This window comes from Hylobates moloch, unplaced genomic scaffold (assembly GCF_009828535.3).
Source record: "Hylobates moloch isolate HMO894 unplaced genomic scaffold, HMol_V3 SCAFFOLD_4, whole genome shotgun sequence".
Classification (NCBI taxonomy): Eukaryota; Metazoa; Chordata; class Mammalia; order Primates; family Hylobatidae; genus Hylobates; species Hylobates moloch.
Genome location: NW_026652279.1, coordinates 11,936,318 through 11,946,915, shown reverse-complemented (window position 1 = coordinate 11,946,915; position 10,598 = coordinate 11,936,318). Strand labels below are relative to the sequence as shown.

At 39.5% G+C, this 10,598-nt stretch overlaps 1 pseudogene; it reads left to right on the top strand.

Moving 5' to 3' along the window:
* Positions 1 to 258: 258 nt before the first annotated feature.
* LOC116466275 (RNA-binding region-containing protein 3-like) lies at positions 259 to 1,808 on the top strand (annotated as a pseudogene).
* Positions 1,809 to 10,598: the final 8,790 nt, after the last annotated feature.

Genomic DNA, 10,598 nt, shown 5'->3' with positions numbered 1-10,598 from the left:
ACATGCTGGTAATCACAGCTACTTGGGAGGCTGAGGCAGGAGGATCACTCGAACCCAGGAGGTGGAAGTTGCAGTGTGTAGAGACTGTGCCACTGCACTCCAGCCTAGGCAACAAAGAAAGATTCTACCTCAAAAAAAAACAAAAAAACAAAAACAAAAACAAAACCTAACTTTTTAGCCTTGCCCAGCTTTTCACCATTAATCTTGACATATAAAACAGTGAGTCCCACATGTCTCTGGGCCAATTTTTGCTTGAAAATGCCAGCTGTCTATCAGCCATTTCCAATATGAAGGGGATGCACAAGCTCCTCCTTGCTTTCCCTGCCTCGGGCGACCAAACCCTTCTGGTGAGGCACCTGCCAGCTGAACTGACTGCTGAGGAGAAAGAGGACTTGCTGAAGTACTTCAAGGCACAGTCGGTGCATGACCTGTCAGATAAGGGGTAGCTGAAACATACAGCTTTTGCCACATTCCCTAAAAGGCAGCTATAAAGGCACTGACAAGACTTCATCAGCTGAAACTTTTAGGTCATACTTTAGTCGTTGAATTTGCAAAAGAGCAAGATCAAGTTCACTCCCCATGTCCCACTTCAGTCTCTGAAAAAAAAAAAAAAAAAAAGGTCTGATGACCCTGTCAAAGACGACAAACAAAAGAAAGAACTTGGGTATTTAACAGTAGAAAATGGGAAAATGGAACTGCACCAAACCATGGGCTGACTTTTCCTAATTCATGCCTCAAGTATATGTACCTACCACCTTCCAGCACAATCCTAGCGAACAGAGTAAATGCTTTGGCAAGCATGCCTAAGTTCTATGTACAGGTCCTTCATCTTATGAAGAAAATGAATTTGCCCACAGCTTTTAGATCAATTACTGTGCGACCTCCCATCTATGAAGACCATATGCCGTTGCATGCACCTCTTCCACCCACATCTCCTCAGCCACCTGAGGAACCTCCTTGGCCAGACGATGATGAGGAATTATCTAGTGAAGAATTAGAAGATGACAGCAGTGATGATGAGGACCAACAGAGAACGAACAAACTAATGGAACTAGCAAATCTTCAGCCCCAAAGACCCAAAACAATAAAGCAGCTCCATGTGAGAGAAAAGAGAAAAATAAAGGATATGTTGAACATACTTTCATGTATTTCACAAAACAGTTTACATCCAGCACTGTTACCTTCAGATGTATTTGACCAACCACAACATGTAGGTAATAAAAGAATTGAATCCCATATATCTACCGACATGCCAGCTGCATTTAAGAAAGATTTAGAGAAGAAAAAAAATTGTGAGAAAAACATAATGATTTATCTGTTATGATGCATCCAACATAGGATTTGGAAAAATCTTTCCCAAAGCTAATTTGAACATCACAGAAGAGATTAAAGAAGACTCTGATGAAATGTCATCAGAATGTATTTCTAGAAGGGAATTGGAAAAGGACAGAATTTCTAGAGAAGAAATGGAAACACTTTCAGTTTTCAGAAGTTATGAACCTGGTGAACCAAACTGTAGAATTTATGTAAAGAATTTAGCTAAACATGTTCAAGAAAAGGACCTTAAATATATTTTTGGAAGATATGTTGACTTTTCAACAGAAACACAGTGGATCATGTTTGATATACGTTTGATGAAAGGTCATATGAAAGGATAAGCTTTCATTGGACTTCCTAAGGTAAAAGCAGCAGCAAAAGCCTTAAAGGAAGCTAATGGATATGTGCTTTTTGGAAAACGCATGGTGGTTCAATTTGCTCGATCTGCTAGACCAAAACAAGATCCTAAGGAAGGAAAAGGACAGTGTTAAAAATTAATAAAGGTTTCTTTTGAATCCTGTATCTTTCAAGGGCTTTCCAACTTGGACAGGAAGAAATTGATCACCCGGACTATGGAACTGTGCGTAACAGCTTTGAAAGTATATTTAAAAATTAAATATATATGCCTTTAAATCAGTGTATTGGAACTATATTACATGTATTTTAATGACTTTCCTCAAATATAATATTTTCTTTTTCTTTTCTTTTTTTTTTTTTTTTTGAGATGGAGTCTCGCTCTGTTGCCCAGGCTGGAGTGCAGTGGCACGATCTTGACTCACTGCAAGCTCCGCCTTCTGGGTTCACGCCATTCTCCTGCCTCAGCCTCCCAAGTAGCTGGGACTACAGGCGCCTGCCACCGCACCTGGCTAATTTTTTTCTGTATTTTTGTAGAGATGGGATTTCACTGTGTTAGCCAGGATGGTCTTGATCTCCTGACCTTGTGATCCGCCCACCTCAGCCTCCCAAAGTGCTGGGATTACAGGTGTGAGCCATGGTACCCGGCTGCAGGTACAGTATTTTAAGTCTAATAATGAAAGAATGCTTACATGTCAGGTAAAAATGTTATCAACTAACATTAGAACACTTGGAAATTTTTTGTATATGTGATTCCCTAGTACCTAATTACTGGACAAGCTTTTTAAAAATACGCATTTCTCCCGCAAATGATAAAAAGCCTGTGATTAGTCACACCTGTAACTTGTAAGTTTATTCATTAGTTCATTCAGTAGTTATTTATAGAATACCTACTCTGAGGCAAGTACTCCGACAGAACATTGAAGAGAAACATATTCATTAACTTCACTCATTCATCTAATAAGTTCTGTGAGGTAGGCTCTGTGCTATGTGCTAGAGATATGGTAGGGGATAAGACAAAGTACAACCTGGGAGACAGACAATCAAATAATCACAGTGACCGATTCAAGAGGCGAGAGAATGTTCAGGAAACCAAGGCCAGGAGAGATTGTGACTTCCCCAGGGTGCCCAGTTAGTCAGCGAGGAAGCTGGACCTAGAATCTGTCTTCCGGGCATCCTCCCAATCTGTTCAAAGGCGACAACATTGAAAATGGCTCTCACTCCCTGCATTCCTGCTATGCTACTTCCTGTGCTGGGTGCTCATTTATCCTCACACATGCTGACTCCATTTCATTCTGATACCTTAAAATGATTTTGGAAAGGGAATCCTCAGAGGCCCTCCACAAGCCTGAAGCCTTTACCTTCCTGCACTCTCCCTGCCCCCAAAACATCTGCACATCTCTGAGAGGGGATCTGCTCCTCCCTGCAAACTTGAAGGCATCTTAAAGGCTTTCTACTCCCTGGCTCAGTTCCCTGCCCAGGTGACATGTGAGCAGTGACAAAGCCATAGAAACTATTCCAAGAACACTGGTTTCCAAGCATGGCTGAACACCATAATCACCTGGTCAGGGGTTGGGGAGTGAGGGAGTGTGCTTTAAAACTAGTTTAACAGGCTGGGCATGGTGGCTCATGCCTGTAATCCCAGCACTTTGGGAAGCTGAGGCAAGTGGATCGCTTGAGCTCAGGAGTTCGAGACCAGTCAACATGGCAAAACCTCGTCTTTACAAAAATACAAAAATTAGCCAGGCGTGGTGGCAGGCATCTGTAATCCTTGCTACTCGGGAGACTGAGGCACAAGAATCAATCGCTTGAGCTCGGGAGGTAGAGGTTGCAGTGAGCCAAGATCACACCACTGCACTCCAGCCTAGGCAACAGAGCGAGACTTCATCTCAAAAAACACAAAACAAAACAAACTAGCTTACCAGCAAGGCATGATCTAATATAGAGGTTACCAAAGTATGTCCCCAGTCCAGCGGCATCAGTAGAATCTTTGAACTTGGTAGAAATGCAGAGTCTTGGGCCCCTTCCCCAGCCCCACTGAATGAGAAGTCTCTGAGTGGCCCCACTATCTGTGCTCTAACAAGCCCTCTGAATGGTTCTGAGGCTGTTTATCTAGGAGTTATCAGGTAAGGGCTAGGGACTATTTAAGTATTTCAGGTAATTTAGAAGTCCAGAGAGTTGGGAACCACAAGGAGAGCATTCCTCACTGCAAAAAACACATTTTGGAATGCCCTAGGACGGTGAGGTGAATGCTATACAAAAGAAAATATTGGAGAAAACATTTGAGAACAGTAAGTTTGGAAAAATTTGGCAGACAATTTAAAAAAATTGAAAAGTGTTGCTATTAATTACAGTACGTGCAAAAGTTATGCTATAGGATAAAAATCTTATTTTGCAAAACAATCCTATTTTGAGACCTAGAAAACTAATCTTTCAAAAGTTATCTATTCTAGAAACAATTTAAGGAGTACATGCCTAAAATAGAGAAAAATGTTCTGTTTCACAGCTTTTCATCTTGAATAAAAAACATGTTTTTTTCACTATTTGTTTTCTTATTACAGTTAATGATACTTTAAATTATTACTGTTTTAAACGTTCATAATGTTATTTTACATTTGTTAATAAGCAGATCTATATTCTTTATGTTCTTTAATAATTGAAAATTGGGCTGAGTGCAATGGCACAGGCCTGTAATCCTAACAATTTGGGAGGGCGAGGCAGGTGGACTGCTGGAGCCCAGGAGTTTGAGACGAGCCTGGGCAACATGGTGAAACCCCAAACCCCGTCTCCACACACACAAAGAAAATATATAATAATTAGCTGGGCTTAGTGGACATGCCCGTAGTCCCGGCTACTCAGGAGGCTGAGGTCAGAGGATTGCTTGAAACCAGGAGGAAAAGGCTGCAGTGAGCCAGGCTCACACCACTACACTCCGGCCTGGGTGACAGAGAGAAATTTTGTCTTAAAAAGAAAGGAAAATTAATAGGAAAGAGATAAAATTATAAAGACCATCACATTCCTGATTATAGACTGCATAGTATTAGTGAAAATAAAATCCTCAATGGCTAAAACTTTTTACCTCTTATTAATTCCAAAGTAAATGCCCCACACAAACACTGTAATAGGATAATTTTTGGCACCAAATCGATACTTGTTATTATATCCTAGGTCTGTCGAGACCCTGGTCAATGGTGTTGTCCCTCTGAGTCTCTTAGGAGATTCATGCCAAGTGCATGGACTATGCCAAGTAACACCCCCCTTCAAACACAACAACAACATTGTGCAGGTGGGATCGTTAGAATCCACACTTTTAAATGGGAGAATGCAAGCTGAAAGTAGTTAAGCTACGTAGCTGACTTGGCTGACTCCAGGCAGTCGGCCACCAGTCTTTGTCCCTGCCCTGTCACTGTCCTGTCTCCTTCATGCCTAAGGCAGCACCAGCACCAGAAACACAGTGGATGCTCAGGAAATTCAGCACTATTTTGTTTGTTTGGTGTGTGTATTGGCTTTTGCTTGGGCCGACTTAAGACTTTCAAAGCCCCAAGTTACTGAAAAGCTTACATAATTCAAATTTTAAAACCATGCTCAACTATAAAGAAAGCTGAAGAAAGTCCAACAAAGTCTTTATTTTTCTCATGATGACTCTTCTGATGCTTTGTTAAAAGATCAAATGTAAAAATTCTTTAAAGTAAGTGTGTATTTTTTTTTGCCTTGCTTGGTGCACTACAAACATATACATGATACAGTACAGTATGGGCCAATTTCAACTGATGGAGAGTTCTTTCTAGACAGCCCCCTACTCAGGGCTTATGCTAGGTATGACTGAGAGGAGGAGAGGAAAGGCTGCATTCTACATCGGGGTCCCCAACTCCCGGGCCAGGGACCAGTACAGATCTGTGGCCTGTTAGGAACAGGGCTGCACAGCAGGAGGTGAGCTGGCAAGTGGAGCTTCATCTGTGTTTACAGCTGCTCCCCATGGCTCACATCACTACCTGAGCTCCGCCTCCTGTTGGATCAGCAGTGGCGTTAGATTCTTATAGGAGCGCGAACCGTATTGTGAACTGCACATGCAAGGAATCTAGATTGCATGCTCCTTATGAGAATCTAATGCCTGATGATCTGTCACTGTCTCCCATCACCCCCAGATAGGGCTTACCATTTGGTTGCAGGAAAACAAGCTCAGCGTACCCTCTGATTCTACATAACGGTGAGTTGCATAATTATTTCATTATGTATTACAATGTAATAATAGAAATGAATTGCACAATAAATGTAACGTGCTTGAATCATCCCAAAACCATCCGCCCCCCCACCCACCTCCAGTCTGTAGAAAAATTGTCTTTCATAAAACTAGTCCCTGGTGCCAGAAAGGTTGGGGATCACTGTTCTACATGATCCTTGCTTCAGTGCATCCCCGACTCACCAGACACTTGAGAGAGCTTCAAGAGAAGACTAGGTGCTAGAGGATACTCTCCTGCTGTTTTAGTATTTCACTGCCAATTCAGGTTTAGTCGCCTCAGTCAAAAACAATCTTGGAGTGTCACCTCCAAGGACATTTGCTTGAGCATGGAGGCATGGCTCACTTCAGTTCTCACATGAGTGCAAGAGCTCCTCCTGCTGGCAGAGGTGAGAGCAACACTCCAGAGTACATGGGTGAAGCAGGCAGCTTCTGTCATCATGGCGTGCCATCATGGTATGGCGAGAAGAAACCAACCTTTGACATGAATTGAATATAAAAACCTGCATGCAATCAAATGCATGGGCTTTACTGTCTTGAAAAAAATCAAATTCTTCATCCTAGATTCGCTCTCACTAATTTGGGTTTCTCTTAGAGCACTGGCTGACCAACTCGCCTTCTAAAATGCTAATCACCAAATGCCATACATCCCTGGGTTCCATTCTGAACTCCTCACCTTATTCCAAAGCCCCCACATGAAATGTCTCTCGTGACAAGTGTAGGGAAAATGTGGTGAAGAGTTAAAAGTGAATCTCTTACCTCTTTGAACTGTTTTCTTCGTACTTCGTGTACACAGATACACTTTTGATGTGTTAACTAGAAAATCTGACTAGAAAAGAACAAAGCAGCTGTCACTAGAAGGAAGACACTGACAAAAAAAACCACACAGCCCTTTATTGAAGAACTGTCAAGCCCATCCTACAGTTCTGGGGTTGTCTGTGGTATTTATCAAAGACCTAGATCTGATGCAGGAAATTAAAAATAATAATAATAATAAATCTATCCACTGGGCATTTATTAAAGGAATCTAAAATTATATTACACTTAAAATAACCAAAATGGATACTTTAACAATTCAAATACAAGGTTGTTTTTATTAGTTACATATATATCTATGCATATTTGTATATTCATGTGCATGCTTTCTTACCACAAAAATACACATGTATATATAGAGAATAAAGATATATACATAATGTGTTTACACACAAATTAAAAACATTTTTCTCACTATGAGGAATCTTTTAATGTATTTAAACATTTTTCTTGATATAACCTTTATTTTAATATTACATATAAAACTGAAGCTTTTAAATATTTCTGAAATTTGCTTAAACGGTCCATCCAGGAAAGTGGCTTCCTGCATTTCATGTTGCTCAATGGACTCACAATATTTTCCCGGATGTCATTCCCAGCTTTGAGGTAATGTATATGTTTTTCTTCCCTCTATGCCATTATATATTTATTATAAAATTTTCTGTTCCATGTACTATTTCAGCCCAGTCCTAATTACTGTATTACATGGAATTCAACTACCTTTTTTCTAAGTAAATATACTGTATGTAATAAGAGTAGTGGTCGGGAGGCAGTAGCTCATGCCTGTAATCCCAGCACTTTGGAAGGCCAAGGCAGGTGGATCACCTGAGGTCAGGAGTTCAAGAGCAGCCTGGCTAACGTGATGAAACCCTGTCTCTATTAAAAATACAAAAATTAACCAGGTGTGGTGGCAGGTGCCTGTAATCCCAGCTACTCAGGAGGCTGAGGTAGGAGAATTGCTTGAACCCAAGAGGTGGAGATTGCAGTGAGCTGACATTGCGCCATTGCACTCCAGCTTGGGCAACAAGACCGAAACTCCGTCTCAAAAAATAAATAAATAAATAAGAGCAGTTTTCTTACAAAACCCCAATGACATGAACATGAGGAGAAAAGAAATCTAGGAAAGAGTGCACAGAAAAGCACAATAGATAAAATTGCTAAGCGTAGCTGGAAATAGTGCATATATTCAAACAAATCTATCTCCTCATATTTTCTGGTCACATTACCAGATTATAGGATAGGCTTCATACCTGAGGCTTCACATCTTAGCTATATCACTTAAGAGTTGTATGTCTTTGAGCAGGTTACTTAACTTCTGAGCCACAGTTTCTTCACCTGTAAAATAGGAGTAACAGCTACCTCACAAAGGTTGTTTAATTGAGACATATTTACCACAGCAGGGTCCCCTCAACATCAGTTTGAAAGGAAGCAAGTAAATGTTGGATGCTAAAAAGGGCTCGGGGTGCCATGGCTAAATCAGTTTGAGAGGTGGGACATTGAACAATGCAGAACAGATTTCTGTTGTACAGAACAGAATGCAGGGCTTCTCAGAGCCTTTCCCATGCTCACAGATCCTTTTAATCAAAATATAATTCAGTATTCAGATTTCCACAGAATTATTTGACCTGAAACCCTTTTATGATGAGTGTTTCTGGGAATTAATGTTTCTCAGAACACATTTTGGGTGCAAAATAAAAGGTTGGCGGAAAAAAGATTCTAACAGACATCTGAGGTCAACAGAAATTTTTTAATCGTACATTTGAACTTGTTGGCATAAAGACAATGTAACAACAATGGAGAAACTATCTGGTAATTCAGGTCACTACTGCCTCAGTTGCAAAGTGCTTCTCATGGTCTAAATTGGCAACCAAGTGTATTTGTCTGTGTATATTAAGAAAAAAATTATCTGGCCGGGCGAGGTGGCTCACGTCTGTAATCCCAGCACTTTAGGGGGCTTGAGGCGGGCAGATCACAAGGTCAGGAGATCAAGACCAGCCTGGCTAACATGGTGAAAACCCCATCTCTACTAAAAATAAAACAGAAATTAGCCGGGCACGGTGGCAGGCGCCTGTAGTCCCAGCTACTTGGGAGGCTGAGACAGGAGAATGGCATGAACCCGGGAGGTGGAGGTTGCAGTGAGCCGAGATCGTGCCACTGCACTCCAGCCTGGGCAACAGAGCCAGACTCCGTCTCAAAAAAAAAAAAACAATTACCTAGAGGACAAATTTATTAGGTAAATAAATAGCTAGAAATATTTTTTCATAGAAAGAATTTGTTAATGGTTTAAATCAGATTTCCTTATAAGTGGTTTAAATGTATTTATGTATCTAAACAATTATCAAGTTGCACTGTGGACCAAGCAGGTATCTCAACTGAGATCAGGACAAGCCCTGGGTAAGATATTGGTGGCCAATGAGGTGGGTTTTATGGTCTTTCTCACCAGATCAATGCAAAGGAAGATTTTCAGGGGGTTATACTGAGTCCCATGATCCCTTGTTTATTTTCAACTCTTAAAAGCCAAAATAATGCATGGAACAAGGGCTCTATAAATATCTCTGTATAATTTAACTTTTCAATCAATTGAAGGCAAGAAGAATTGATGATTCATTTCTCTCCTTTTTAAAATTCTCTCTCTGAAAATTACAACATTTTCAAAGGATCTGATAAATAATATCAAGTTCATTGGCATTTCAAACAGACAAGACATTTATCTATTTTAAACTATGATGAATGTCATATTTCCATTCAAATTTGGGAAGATCACATTTTCAGCTACCAACCAACTATGGAAAAACCTTTCAGACAACAATAACCTCTTAATTGAAGATTTCTCTTAAAATTTTTAATAGAATAATGTGGGTGTTATCCTTCTGAAAAACAAAATTACTTTTAATGAAGCAGTTCAAAATCAGGGCAGAGAAAGAGCAAAGAGTTTCCTTGAGGTTCTGGTGACAGTTTACATAAAAAGATGTTTTATTTTCTCTTCCCAGGGTGTACACCATCATTTTATCTTATTATTCCTGACATTCAGTTCATCATATTAGCATCTTTGTGGGAAACAAGAAAGCAATTAAGGTTTTTGCTCTTTATTCTTTGGGAGACAGAGATTTTGCGTTTCTTCAAAACTCTTAATGATGAGGCAGACCTGGTCAAACACCAAATGCACGAGTTTTAAAATGCAATAAAGATAGAGCTTTAATAATTTTCAATTACAGTTATTCTGCAATAATGTTAGTGAATCTCATCTAAAAAGTAAATTATTCATTGAATAGGAAATAAGAAAGCTTTGGGATTGTATGAATCTCCCATTTAAAGTTTCACTAAGATTCTCCTTGATAAGGTCCTTTTAAAAGATTACATATTTTATACTTTGTTTCTATCCCTTTTCTTCATTCATGATGCTGTTTCTACTTTTTAATATACTTTTCTAACAAAACACGGTAGTTATAGAGTGGCCATTCAGACGGGTCTATTCAGAATAAGTATTCATTCACTTGCAGCCAGAAATACTGATAATATGATATTTTTTTATTTAGTTTTAAGAATACATTTTCATTTTAAGCAAATGAAACTTAGAACCAAATAAGAAAAAACTGTCACTGGCTTTCATTAGAAAACTGGTAGGAAAAAGTCCCTCGTGTTGCCTTTGCATTGTGGAATCTTGCCTTTCATGTAAATAAATAGATCATTTATTGGAAAGTGCACAGAATACAGCAAAAGTATAGAATCCCAGAAAATATTTTAAATCAAAATAAAATATGACAAAATGAAAAAGGGCAATGCAGACTATTTCCTAAAAAAAAAAAAAAAAAAAAAAAGAAAGCATCACCCTTCTCCTAAAACTTGAAAACAAGTCATTAACTTAGTCATTTTC